The sequence below is a fragment of the Barbus barbus genome (genome assembly GCF_936440315.1).
Source record: "Barbus barbus genome assembly, chromosome: 1".
NCBI classification, from domain to species: domain Eukaryota; kingdom Metazoa; phylum Chordata; class Actinopteri; order Cypriniformes; family Cyprinidae; genus Barbus; species Barbus barbus.
Genome location: NC_136729.1, coordinates 43,020,096 through 43,035,123, shown reverse-complemented (window position 1 = coordinate 43,035,123; position 15,028 = coordinate 43,020,096). Strand labels below are relative to the sequence as shown.

General features: G+C 43.1%; 1 protein-coding gene across 1 annotated transcript in view; it reads left to right on the top strand.

The window, feature by feature from the left end:
* Positions 1-15,028, top strand: part of LOC306876174 (zinc finger homeobox protein 3-like) — a 143,686-nt gene that overhangs the window by 68,491 nt on the left and 60,167 nt on the right. The window lies entirely within an intron of this gene.

Sequence of the window (15,028 nt, the reverse complement as noted above, 5' to 3'; positions counted from 1 at the left end):
ATTTCAAATCTTATTAGATATTATTCCTCTGGCCCTAATATTCAGTAAAAAAATGTAAATCACAAAACCACAAAAACAATGTCTCATCATTCCATTTCTATCCATTCTAACTGTTTTCAATAGCTGCTCTTTCATTAAAGAACAATGTGACAGACAGGCCCTTTGAATTACTGCGCGAGTAGATGATGTCCTGTGCTTAGTATTGTTTTCACTTGATTGAAATAGAATGAAACTTGAAGTTTGTTTTAAATTGTGAAAACTTTAAATCAGTGCTTTCATTGCTTTCCTATTTATTGAGAAGTCTAGTGGTTTGTTCAGACTCTAAAGCTTCACCTCTGTGCCTGGGTAGAAAGGAATTCCCAGTATTCAACTTAACTTTTAAATGATTTAACATGATGAAGCCATCTCCAAAAAGTCAGGGCTTTATATACAAAAATCAACTGCAATCTGCCATCTCTGATCAGAAGCAACAGCCATCAGAGCGAGGTTACAAAGGCAGAACAGGAAAAGCCATTAACTGCCAATCACAGCATCGATCGACAAGCCAGTCCACCACTACCATCACCACTGCCCCCCTTTTACTCACATGCACTCTCAAACACTCCAGCACACATGCAGTGTTGCGTATTTGTGTCCACATTGCATGTTGTCATCAAGCTTAACAAGGTATAACTCAGAGTTGGTCCGATTTTTTTTTTCAATAACTGAGTCATAGCCCAATAATTTGACTGTCGACTATTTATTAAAAACACTAGCCTGTCTTTATCCATTCTTTAAATGCATTATTTTTATTCCCTGCAAATTTCGCTTCTCCATCCAAAACGATTTTAATTACAATGCAAACCCACACATTTCTTAAGGAACCAGACATGTGATTTATACAGCTTTGCATCAAACCAATATCATGCAGACAGCAGCTGCACCCTCTCCTCATCAGCACCGGTCTCTGCGTTTTTGGATCCCGACTTCAGATAAAATAGGAAAACTAATAGAGTTGGAGAAGGACAAAAGAAAAAAAGGCGATTGATTTTTTTTCCCTCCATTTTCAGTAGTGCCGTTAGGACGTAGGGTCTTTAGGAGAATATTTACCTACTTCCCAGCTTAATAGAGATGCTGTATATCAGAGGGTGATCAGGAGCAGAGGTCAAGACTGGGGGGAGCAATTAAAGCCTGTGCATCTGCCAGAGCAGGCCATCCCATTGTGTGCACTGCAGGCTGAAACAGATAGGTGTGCAGGGAGCAAGCAAAAAGGCAATAGTTATCGAGCACCATCTCGTGTTATTTATCGAGCTTTACTGTAGGTGATTCAGACCTCACCCTGCCTAGACCAAACCCACACTGAGCTGTAAAGGACTGCAAAAAAACGGACCCACCTGTCAACTTTTTGTGTGAGCTTTTCAGATATGCTCTTCTTTATCTCCTGGATATTTCCCCTGCCCTCCCCTGGAGTGCCTTTGACCTGCGCTCCATGACCAGCCAATAAAGCCGGACGGCGTAGTCATGATAGATGTGGCCTGGGGCCTGTGCTCTCTCACCCCACTGCTGTGGCGTCCTCGTCGGCACATGAGGTGGGGGAAGAGGAGTGGAGGAGTGGAATGGAGCGGCAAGGAAGAATAGAAGGCCAGGGATATAAACCAGACCAACCATTTTCTCCCGTCCAGCTCATAAATATTTGCATGGCTGATTTATAAACAGGCCATGCTAAGACAAGATCAAAGTTAACCGTATCGGTTATAGAAAAGCCTGGCTTCTCGCAACGTCGCCTCGCACACCACGCTTATACCTATTAGAGCTCAAGGCCATACATCAACAGACGTATTGGCAGGGTTTCAGATCGGCCTGCTCTCGCTGAAAGGCTAATGGTGCCCCTGCTGAGGCTGTATGGGGCTCCGGCCACAGCGCGAGAGACACATGGATTAGTTTAATACCGTGTCTTTGTGCTAATGAAACTGCATAGCCCTGTCGAGCAGCCCAGGTTGAGTGGCAGAATGCAGGTGGTGGTCTGGTTTCAAAGTATGCGGTGTGATGTTATGTATAGCCCTGTTCGGATGCAGGAGTGCGGACACCAGAGACAGCGTGTCCGAGAAGAGAACGGCAGACAGCTGTTCGTGCTTCTCTAACCAGCCAGCCAGGCGACCTACACAAAGGCCAAGGTGGGGGTAGGCGATTAAGGGTCACTTCTAGCGTGGGACTGCTAATGCCGGACCACATGGTAAATCTGTGACACGTAAACATATGTTTGTACAGACTCACGCATGCGCATCGCAGTTGTGGCGGACGAGGGGTATCCAGTCCTGGGCCGCTCACACATTAATAAGTGCGCAAGCTAGCAGATGCGGTTGGCTTGAGGAGGAGGGCTGTTTGTTGACCCCTGTGGGAGGGTTAGCGAACTCAGTAATGGTAGAGAAAGAGAACCATTCTCCATGGAGATCTTCTCCTTTTGTCCTAAAAATAGCTGAATAAACAGGGAATCCATCACCGGGACAGGGTGTGCCCCGGGTACGAGCGCAGGGAGAGCTGCTGCTAAACAGGCTGTCTGAAGACATCTGTCTGAGTCGAATATAAAGCCAGGGTGACACGCAGACAGCAAGCTGGACATATATGGACTACACGACCCCCCTTCTGTAGCATTCGGGTTATATTAAGGGATTTTAATGTTGCTTCTCTCCAGGGCTGAGGGACTGCCTCGTGTACTGTAACTGTACTGTTCACCATTTGCTTTCACCACAACATCATTTTGACAAATTAGCCTCAGTCTCGACAAACTGGTTTCTAAAAACCTGCTGTCTCAAAAAGGCTAATAGAAATTGCTGAACATCTGTCGAACGTCGTGGTGCACACATTAGAGGATGTGCAGCTACGTTTTTGTCTGCATTCAGCTCCATTAGCACCAAACTGCAGTGTATTTCTGGCCTGGCCAGCAGTTGTGCTCTAATCTACAGGTAGAGCCATGCGTAGAGCACTGAGAGTTTGTTATGCACCAACTTCAAAGATCTCCCACCGCATCAGAGAGCTGCCGCTGAGCAGGCAGACGCAGCTTTGGTCTGGGAAGGGTTACTAAATTATTACTGATGCTTTGGGGGGTAACTGTCCGACCGCAGGTCTGGGGAAAATTAATCATTTATTTGATTGTCCGTATGTGCTGATTAATCAATTTGAGCGAGATCTTCAGGATTAACTACCCTATTATTCCTTTGTAAGAACAGATAAGAGATAAGACTTTAAAATATCATGTACCATTTATCATGTATTTTTAGTCCTCTGCAGATGAAGGCAGGCGAAATAAAAACTGAGGTGAGATTAGGCAGAACAGCAACAGAGGGAAAGGGGGAGGGAGAAAAAGAGAGAGAGAGAATGATTCCTTAGATCCAACCAGGACAGAGCACAAAAGATTTAACTGCTGTACTTCACAAGAGGTGCAGGATGAGGAGTGAGAACAGCTCATGTACTAGACTTACATAACCAGAGAGAGCCTTACTTTCAAAAAGCAACATGCAAGGAGAAATCAGCAAGTGGTGGAACAACAGGAAGTAGAAAACAATAGTGCTCTGCACCTGTAACCACCTGACTGAGAGCAAGGCAGCGAAAGGTGGTGGTTGGCTCCAATGAACCAGTGAACTCGGAACCTGTCATAGGTGAGTGAGTTGTACTTGCTTGTGGCTGTGCATGATCAAACAATGGCATAGTTCCTGGGCGCACCACCCATGTTCGAATCCGCCCTATAAATTCTCTATCCGCTGGCTGCTTGATGTGTTATGTCATGTGGTAATGCCTTTGATTTCGACATACCTCCGTTTGTAAATACATGAGCCTCTTAAAGAGCTGTGGTTACTTTTACAAGCATGGCGCTCCCGGCGCTTTGGTGGAGAATGCAGGGGAGGGAGAATGAAGGCGAGAGACACAGAGACCGGTTTAGAAACTGTATACACTTCTCTCGTAGCGCCATTGCCAAGTGCACTTATGCCTCCAGCCGCTCGTTGCACATGCAGAGCAAAGTGAAGTGACACAGAAACTCGAGCCGAAGGAGAAGTGAGGGCCTCTCTGTTAGCGGCGTGCTTGGGCGCAGTTATGCACTTTCTAATGGTCTCTACCTGTTAACACATTGTCATCATGCACCTCTGATGCTGTTTGCATGCTCAGTAAGTCCAAAATCAAAACAGGGTTGGATCTGGTGCCAGCTAATGCCATTGTGCCATATTTTAAAGTCTCTGCTCTTCAGTGAGTAACAGCTTCTTTTTTTTTTGCAAGTACCTAAACTGGCTGCAAATCTCATAAGAAGGGCACTCTTCCACAACATTTAATACATTAAAGGAATCACGTTGGTGGCTTAGTGCGATCCTGTAACTAACGTTCAATTTACATTAAGAGCGATACAAAGCTTTGCTGTGCTGTCACAGTAGCAGCGCTCGAAATTAAATGCCTCCAAATGGGCAGCCATCGGCACAACCTCTACAATGACACGGGGACTGATGGCGTGAGCAAGTTATTTTGGGACTCGCATGCAGAGGTCCTTCAGAGGGCCCTGCACAGTATCTGTATAGCGACACTAAAGCAACGGAACTGCCTCCAATTAGACCTGTACCTTTTTTTATTTTAGTGATAATGACCATATCTCAGCTGTAATTATGCTGGACTTGGAATGATGAGGGCTTAGGTTATCGATCCACTATTGATCACTCTGATCAATGAACACTTTGTTTCTTTTTTATGGAAAGTGAAGTTGTATTTCTTCTTTCCTTTGCAAGTTAATGAGTCGGCGCTGATGACGGGTCCCATAAAGCGCTCTATGTTTTCATCGCCCATGTGTATTCCGAGATTATGGAATGGACAGGTGAGCCTCTCCCAAAGAGCTCCACTTTTCAACACAAGCGCTCAGGCTCCTCTGGGCATAGGCTGGAGGCCAGGGTTTAAAAAGTGCTTGTTTCAAATGCATGTCTTGCTGAAGGGCAAAACATACACTGCTTCAGGGGAGTAATATATATATTTTTTAAATTAATTAATTTATTTATTTTTTGAGATACACATCCTGATAGTATAGACATTGAATACTTGTATAAACCTGCATAGCATGTTGTGTATTGGAAATAGGACTAAAACTGAAACATTAATAATAAAAACATAGTCTAAAATATTAAGTATTAATATAATATTTATTCAGTGCAGTCTAAGCTAGAACTGTGCTTTATGAACAGTAGATTGCACACCATATGTTTTGTTTCTCACAATATTCAGGCACTGTATGTTTAAGTTAATGACACTAATTAACAAGTTAATTTGCTCCGATAAAGTGACAAGTACAAAACAGCTCCCTATCCTAGGCTATTGGGAGTTTAAAGCTCTTTATGCACTCAGTAGAAGTCAAAGCAATTGAGTAAAGGCAAACAAAGTGTATCTTTAGAAACAGAGAGAGCCACTAGAAATAGGTGGATAAGTAGATAGGTGCTTAAAGTTTGTGTTACCACTACATTGCCCTTAGACACTCAGAATGCGTATGTGCTATGCAAACAAGCTTCCAAAAGTAAACCCCCCCAGCCCGCCCCCGCTCATTCATTTGCATGTGAAGAAGGTGAGAACTCTTAGGGCCTGTTGTGCCATTGTAGGCCCAACGCAGTTAATAAAAGCCAGGCCCTTTAAGCAAAGCTTAAATATTTACTCTGGCACAGGGCCACGATCAGGCCCTCTCATTACACCAGTCCTGTGGGTGAAGGTGAAGCCGGGCAGATGAGAGGGGGGCAGAGCCTGGCAACTCAAACATTTCCTCATCGGAGACCAGTTCAAACACACCATGCTGCCGACTCCAGACTGCCCTTTGTGAATTTTAGAAAAGAGAACAAGGAAGAGGGGAGCATTCTTACTGCTTCATAACCTAGCCTGAAGCATCAACCAATTATGTGGTGATGAAATATTCAAGCAGACTAACAAGGAACGTTGGAGGTGAAAGCTAGATAATACAAACCTGAGTTAATACTGTGGAGTGTCCTTTTCATCACGTCTATGGCTTTTTTAGTATAAGGGATTGTTCACTTGGGTTGGGTGTTGATAACTTGTGGTTTATTGGTAAGGGCTTGACTATAGTTAACTCGGATGATGATGATGATCATCATTCAGGATCCTTCTATACTTTATTTTAGTTTTGCCCCGACTTCTGTGAAGCATTAGATATGTTCTGGAAGTATGCGGACGAAGAGTTTGTTGTTTTCACTAATTTTGTGTTATAACTACCCCTATAGATAAACAAATGCGGTAGTTCGGTTCCTTTTTTACTTTTTGTACACCAATTATAAACCCATCTATAGACTAGCCGCTTCTAACAAACTTGTGCCACCACTCATTTTCAGTTAAGTCCAAAAGGTTTTTATAACAGTGGCTACAATGTTAAGTCACGCTTACTATACTCAGAAATACAAGATGACTCATTCTGTATCTCCAGGAGTGTTTTTGTATTTGTCTTTGTGAAAGAGACACAGTGATTTCTTTTGCAGGTAGGCCATGGTTTTTTTTGTTTGTTTTTTCTCACAAATTCTATTCTTGCTAGATCACCAGAACAAGTCATGTGTTTTCAGCTAATATAACAAATAAGACATCATTGAACGGTCTAAGTACCTCTGAATGTCTCTCGATTGATCGTGTCTGTCTCCTGTCTGCATGCCCCGAGACATGCACAGAATTCTTTCACTGTCCTGTCCTAATAATTAGCAATACCGTCTCTTACCAAAAGGGAGGGTTAGTTATGGGAAGCGTGCTGGAGGTTGCGGGAGTAGGAGGATCCGTACAGGTCCTAAACTGCCCTCCTAAATTTCCAGATGGCACCAGACGGCCACAGATGTCTAGGGACAGTTGGAACAGCTGTGCGTGCTGCCCCTAGAGCTCCACACAGCTGTCGCCTCCTGCAGGCAGAGTTATTGTACTACGGGGCTGGATGCGGCTTGGCGCTACAGGGCTCGCATTCATAAAAACAACAGGAGGCTAAGCTGTTAATTAGCTCTTCATGGTGGAAGGCGACGTCTAGCGATTAATATAGTTTTGCAACTCTTTTTCTTTTACCCAGCCCTGGATTAAACTTAATTTCCTGCTTGATCTCTGAGTCACTTACTGTAAAATGTGGCTCAGCTCAGTGTACAAGTAAAATGTGTTGGTTTTGACTTACTCAAATACTCCATTATGTGTATATTCTTGCTCTTATTCGTAAAGGCCTTGGAGGGCATTGCCACTGCCGTATTATCACCGATCTGGGTATTGATATCTCCACCGCCACGATCCCTTCTGTAGAGTTCCCTTGTTCTCTCTTCCTTTCTAACCCTATCCAATTCACCCAATGAATTATGTGGACACATTGATCAGCTGATTGAGAACCATTGTTTGGAAATGCAGGGGCATTACTGGAGGAAGGATTACCCTATGCTTGTTTTGCGCCGGTGTATGCGAGAGGGTATTATTTAACTGCTTGTCACTACACCCTCCCTCTAACCGCTATTGCTTTTTACTCAAAGACATAAAGAAACATACACAAACGAGCGTACGCATAATCAACACAAGCTAAATGACTGCAGGCATTGATTACCTTCTTTCTACAATTATGTTCCTATTGTTTACTTTCTAGCTGCTTATTTATTCCAAAGGAATTCAATAATTATTGCTTTATTTACTGTTAAAGTGCACTGGGGTGGTATAAGCTGCTGGAGAGGATTGTTTTTAAGGCCCCCATTTCTGTTTTTCACCCTTGTTCTTTCTCAATGCACATGTACAGTAATCCATCCAAACCGGACCAATCTATGACAGAGAAATAAATCACAAATTCAGCACAGCCATTTTTACCGAACTTGTTTAAATCACTGTACATCTGGAACATGAATTGTAATAGCTTCGTAAAGTTTTGGACAGATAAATCACAAACAAGATTGCTTTAATGTCTCAATTGTATCTCCTAGACAGAGATTGAATGGAGATTGACTTCTCTCGTCCTCAGTCAGTGTGAGAACAATCTCACAAATTGTGTTCAGATTGGCCAAGATAGCAATGTCTTTCATTGAAGAGCCAGAGATTTCAATGCGATCCCAATTAAAACCATCAAAGATCTCAATTTCTAATCAAATTCTTCCAAATTATCTGAAGTTTGATATCTACATGAATTCATTTTATTTCATTATAGACCTATACTCTCACTTTGTCAACTGTTCCCTCATTTGTGTCTGTGGCTGTTTCTCCTTTTTAGGAGAAACATCAGAAACAAAGTTGTTTCTTGAATAAAACATTACACAGAACTCCATTAACTCCTGAGTTATGAAAGAGCAACATCTGAGCAATAAACGTTCCTCTGGGAAGTGGGAGAATGGCTATTCCAGGAGTACAGAGCAAAGCAATCCTGAAAACATAGCAGAGAGTGAGAGAGGTGCAGGAAGTGGTAGGTATGCAGTTAAGGGGTGGGTACGTCTTTCCAGCCACAGCACAGTGTCTGGGCATGTCGCCGCTCGCAGTGGCTAATTTGAACCAGCCGCTGAACTTGGCATCCAGAGCAGCTTCTGTGGTCGTGGTTCTGCTACTCCTTCCACTACTGTTGCAAAATAAGAAACGAGATAAAGAAAAAGAGAATTAGAGAAGTGACGAAGGTAAATCAAAGCTTTTTACTACTAACTTTCTTGAAATATCATATATATATGCCAACTTTTTTGGGACAGATCAGTTCAGTTTTGTAGAGCTAAGTAAACCCACTCAAACACACACATACACAGAGGGTGAGATATGAGAAAGGGTGCAACTTCCCATCTCATCTCTGCTTGGGTTTTTCTGCCCATTAGGCAAATCCCTTTGTCTCTTCTCAGGATGCAGAGCAGTGATATCATTGGCTATTATTTAACCAGTGACATCATTAGGCCGGTTACAAAGGTGTCAACGCACTTGACTGTATCCATCAAGATGACATGCGGCTGAATCCAGTTTAGTTTGCTACCCTTAAGGCACTGGTGTGACCCCATATCATCATGATATCAATGGATATATAACCTGGCATAAAGTGTGTGGCCAGTGGTTTGTTAAAGGTCCCATGACATGCTGTTTTTTGGATGCTTTTATATAGGCCTAATTGGTCCCTAGTACTGTATCTGAAGTCTCGTTCCCGAAATTCAGCCTTGGTGCAGAATTTCAGCCACTACGAGCCAGTCCCAAAATGAGCTTTCCTTAGGACGAGCCATTTCTGTGTCTGTAGCTTTAAATGCTAATGAGGAGGAGAGAGGCGGGGCAAGGTGGAAGGGTGGGTGTGAGGCCTGCAGCTTGCGGCCACGGTACCATGCGCTAATGTTGACAGTGGATGTATCGCAATGGCTCGTAGACACGCAGTCGTTCGAGCTTTTCAGTTTGACCCAGAATCTGATCCGAATGGAAAAGCACCAGATGAAGAAGTTGCAACTCAGCGGCTACAGCAGGACGTCTCCGAATGGTTAGTTTAAAATATTGTGTCTGGATACGGTCAGTGTTTCCCACACATAGACTTTACCTGGGTGGACCGCAACAATATCCACCGCCCGCTGCCATCAGTTCCCGCGTCTCACACACACGAGAGCGACTTTAACACAATATTTAGTAACTTTCAGACCCTTTAGGCGGCTTTTTTTCCCATAACGGGTACATACTAACAAACCTAGCGACTTAAAAAAAAAAAAAAAACCTTATCATTCAGTTGGAAGATGTCTCCAGTACTGCCCCGCGAGCGCAAGGTCTCTCTCCAGGCGCAGTGTCGCCTCTCTCGGCGTCTGTTCTGAGCAGCGAGCGGCAGAGAAGCAACGCTTTCAGTTTGCCTTAAAGCAGCAGACTCATCAATAAATCATTTAAAAAACAGCGTTTCCAAGCTCTTGTCGCTTACTGACTGTTTGGACTTTTAAATATGAACATAATTTGTCTGTTAATATGCACAGTTTATTACTCAGACGCAAAACAGTGCTTCACTTGTTTGCAAGCCATGACGTCTTTCGAGGAAAAAAAAAATATTGCGCTCGCCTCGCACGGTCGTAGCTCATTTTCTCATGGGCGGGCAAAGCAGAGAAAGGGGAGGTAACCTTTCCCCGTATGATGACATAAGGGGAAGATTCCAGATTGGGCCATTTTCTCAAAGGCGAAGCAGGATACCCAGGGCTCGGTTTACACCTATTGCCATTTCTAGCCACTGGGGGACCATAGTCAGGCTAGGGGAACTCATATTAATGTTAAAAAACCTCATAAAGTGAAATTTTCATGCCATGGGACCTTTAAGCATTTTGGCTTAGATTGTGGTTTAGTCCAGTTTCTGTAATTTTCCCGTCTTTGGTATCAGTATCACACAGTATGCATGTGTGTGTCAGGTTTTACCTATGTGGGGACTAAATGGTTCCATAAGGACAGTAAATTCTAAAATCAGCTATATTGTGGAGACCCCCCCCCCCCCCCATTTCCTTGTCAGGAAAATGGCTTAATAAATATCCATAATGAAAATGCAAAATGGTTGGTGTTAAGGGTTGAGGTAGATTTTAAAATAAAAATAAAAGTGAATGGAAAGTCCCCACCATGATACACTGTAAAAAGCAGATGTATGTATGTGTGTGAGCGAGTATGAGTGGAAATCACCAGGCCTCGCCACTAAGTGCTGAGAATCATTGGGATAATTACAAAGCAATACACATTCAGACACTCTCTGGCTCACTCACAGTGGGAATTCGTCAGCTCTGGGAGAAATTGATAGCTATTTAGCCACTGGATAGTCATCTGTTTTAATGCATTAATTTTGTATTAAGAGCACTGCCAAATTTAATAGTAGAAATAGGGGTTGGATCAAAAGGGGGTCTTGTATGTGTGTGTGGCTGTACACGCACCACATGCACATTTGTGTATGGCTTTAGGCCAGAATAAAATTCTCTACACAAATGCATACGTGAATGCTTGGCCAGTGTATGTGTGCGGTCCAGTGCACATACATAACGCGTAACAAACCACAGTACTCGAGCGAACAATAGAGTATAGAGTATAATCTATATACTGTAGGTTGTTGTAATTCAGGTAGGAAGTGACAATTATGTGGCATGGTGATAGTTTGACATCAGATAAATAGCTTGCATTCAAATTCAGATTGAAAAAGAACTGACTATTCTGAACTGACTGATGAAAATGTTTGCTTTTTTCATTAGTGATAACAAGTGTATCATGATTATTAAACCATTTTATTTTTTATAAAGTATTAATAAAATGTAGTTTTTGTTGACCAAAATTAGAGGTAATTTTCGTTTGATAGTAGGTTTGACTAAAATGAATAAATGTGACATGATGAAATATTGATAACATTTTTATTTTTCATTATAAAACAAATCTGTGTGTAAAAATGAACACCTACTGTAGAAGACAGTTTGCTCTAATATCTTGTATAGCAGCTCTTGCAGTAACATTGAAAATCCAACACGGACCTGCATATGAATAGCTTGCATTTGTGTGCATGTACTTGTGTAGAGTATGTTGTGGAACTTATAGCCGCTTTACCACGATTCAGCTGTGGGCCTGGGCATTTGTGGAGGTATGCTGAGTGCCTGCCCTGTACTCGGCTCTCTGGCAGTTAAAGTGGTGAGGGTTGTGAAAGGTGTGTGTTTTTTCAGCCCACATAAGTGGATGCTTCTGTAGATCCATGCACAGGAGCAGGTAGGTGTTGAAAGTGATAGCTCTGCGTGATGGGAGCGAAGCAGGCAGAGACACAGTGTTGAGTTGCGACGGGGTGGATAAGGTGGGTCGCCCTTGCTTTTCCTCACCTACACAAGTACAGGGGACTGATTCATCCTCCACTTGGGTCGTTATGTGCATATGTGTGTGTGAGAGACAGTAATCAAAACTCCTGTCCGGTAAAGATGGGCCGCACTTTCTGCGCACACGTGCACTCTCTTTATCTCTCTCACACACACACACACTTACTCCCTCCAGCCCACTCAGGTTTCGCTCCACTGCACTTCCCCACAGCTCATGTGCTCTCCTGTAAGTCTGCCATTAACTTCCAGCCAATTAAATGAATTTTGAGTAGTAATGTAAGCCATGCTGACTCTGTGGCCTTCTCTGGCTCCAGGGGCCTGTATGCGGCTGTTCTGGGGCCCCTGCGGAGGGAAGACTTCTCAACAGCACCCTGACCGGCCCCTCCCTGCTCGGTGAACATGACTTTTTCATTAAGCCGCTGAATTCCTGCACTTCAGTTGGAGGTGATTTATCAGCATGGAGCTTCATCTCAGGATCATAGGAAACAGACAGGCCGCACACAAGCACTCTCTCATGTGTTATTGTGTTTCACGTTCAGACCCAGGGGTGTGTGTGTGTGTGAGTGTGTGTGTTGGGTGGGAGATTAGGTGTAGAGAGCATCTCAGGGGTCCCTCGTGTGGATGATTCAGATGGAATCATGTGGAAATATCTGTGTGTTTGTAAGAAAGAGACGTAGGTCCTTGGACCTGGAGAGCAATATATGTATCTCTGCTACATGGAAATTATGAATATAAATGAATATTATTTCTTATGTTGTGTAGGAGAGCCTTGAACCTTCTAATATCCCTTACATACAGTATCATCGCAATGCCATGTTGGTAAAACGATGTTATTCTTTGAAGCACCATGGTGCTTTGGAGTAAATATAGTAATTGTACCAAAATTGTAATGTTGTAGCATATGGCTAACATATTTAGCATCAGTTGTGTGGTAGACTGTCTTTAGTTTGGGTAAAGAAGTGATATAATGCTGTTCTCTGGACTGAGCCAGCTAAGGATCACCCCCATAAATCCTGCCCTTTTTATGGGCGCTGTAAAAACTCCCCGCATTTTTTTTTTTTTAAGATCTTTGAAGTTTAGTTCAGGTGTCGTCTTTTTCGCTCCACTTATTTCCACAAAAACGGCTGAAGTATAGAAGCACATTTCAGTTCATATATTCTCCTCCTCTCTTGTGAAGAAAGAAGAAACTGTGCCATCTCAAAGCACGCAACAGATTGATTTGGTGTTTTATGCAAGCAAATCTGTGACAGATCAGTGTACCTGAGCTCTGATATGCTGCATATGTGTTAGGGAGGGTGAGGTAGAGAAGCGCAGCTCAAGCAAAGCCCAAAACATCCAGCAGCACCTACTCAATGACATCATACCCCCACTTCAAACAGGAAAGGGAGAGAAGCAGAGCAAGCGAGAGCGTTAGGAGAAAGACAGAGCCTTTTACGATCACCTAATAACTCCATTACATGGAGCTGAGGGGCACACACAAAAACCCATTCCTGGAAGTCAGTGGCCCTAATGCACATCTTAGGTATACCAGGGTGACATATGATACCAGCATCACAATTGCCTTGAAAAAAAAATCCCTTACAGCAATGTTACCCGAAAATTAAATATTACCAGAGAAGGAGAACATTTCAGGGAACATAATATTTTTTTCCTCTCTCACTGTTGTCAACACCTGATGTGGCCTTAATTGGGTTAAAAATCTAATGTTACTCTGGCTTTGTGCATCCGAAGCCGATGGAAACACATCTCATCTCTGCGCTGCAGGGCAAAGCCAACTCAGCCGCGTCTTAATGAATCAATTTGTTTTCCCCGACCTTTGTCAGGGTTTGGGGGTGGTCTGTGCAGGAGATTAAGAGCTTCTCCAGAAGAGAGAAAATACATGTTTCGCCAGGCAAAAAAGCAGAGAGATATTTTTACAGATTTGCATCATCTCCTTCATGGTGCAATTTAGTTGATTTTTCGTGACTCACGTTACAAACGTAAGGTAAACAACGAGTACAAGGTAAAAAGGCCTTGGAAAGATGTAGATATTTAATCGCATCATCATAGTTGGTCTTTTTATATATGGTCTTACAGGGGAGAGAGGACAGGAAATGATGAACAGAAGTGATTGGAAATGTTACGAGATGTTTTATGTTGTTTTTTTTTTAACTCACATTGCCCCTTAAAGCACCACAGTTCAAATGCTAGCTCCTGGCCATGGCTCCAACCATCTTATGTGTTTTGAGTATTAAAGTTTCCAATGACCTTCATGCACCTTTGTCACATAATTTCAAAGATGCACCGTGCCGTTCTTGAACTCAGAAAGGTTATTTGTTTCCCTTGTTTTACATTGAGTGTGGACAGTAGGTATTGTCTCGCTATAAATCTGTCACTCTACATACACAAACATAATTCACCAAAGAGATGATGGCATGAATAATGAATAAGTGAAAAACTGCCATTGATTAACACCGGCAGTATTTACAAAATTTGCTTTCGTGAAGCTTATAAAACAATCATGACTTGAAAGAAGACATGAATTAAGGTTAGCCAAGATGTATAAATAAGTGCTTTCAGCATTCAAGATTTTTTTATTCAAGATTTTTTATACATGCACAGCATACAGCATACATGCACAGGTGATAACTAGGGACTAACAGTCAGATCTATAGACCTTCAATGCCCATATTGTGTTGGTCTTGTCTCATTGATTAGGTGTGGTGTGCTCAATGAACAGAGACTCAGCTCGGGATTGTTGTGTTACCGTTGGGTGTGCGGTGTGGTTGGCTTATTTTGAGTTTGTGGATCGTAGCACATATCTGTGGTCCCCCCAAGGATCTCTATACCTTCTTCTGAATATGGTTAGAGCTCCCCACCACCGCCCCATCTCTCTCACTTTGCCTCGCTCTCAAAGAAGCAGGATTTGACTCACTGGTGATCAATATTTAGCATCCCATGCGTGAAACAGGCAGATGTTTGGAGTTTCCTTTTCAGAGACGAAAGACTTCTCTTGAGTGAAAGGGATCAATGCACTTTCCTCCGTGTGTCCCTGCTCAAGCTCTTCCTGTAGATGCTGACATGCTCCTCTCGGCTACCTCCTCAGCCCCGGGGACGCCAGTGTCCCTCTTCTGTCTTGTTACCACACAGAGACACACACTTACGCTAAGGTCCAGAGACCAGCATACTGTTGATGAATGACGTTGACTTTGTGTTAGACAACAGAGTCCTGATTGGTAACTAATTCATTCATTTGTAAATGGCATTAGGTATCCCGTTCATTCAAAACCCCATGC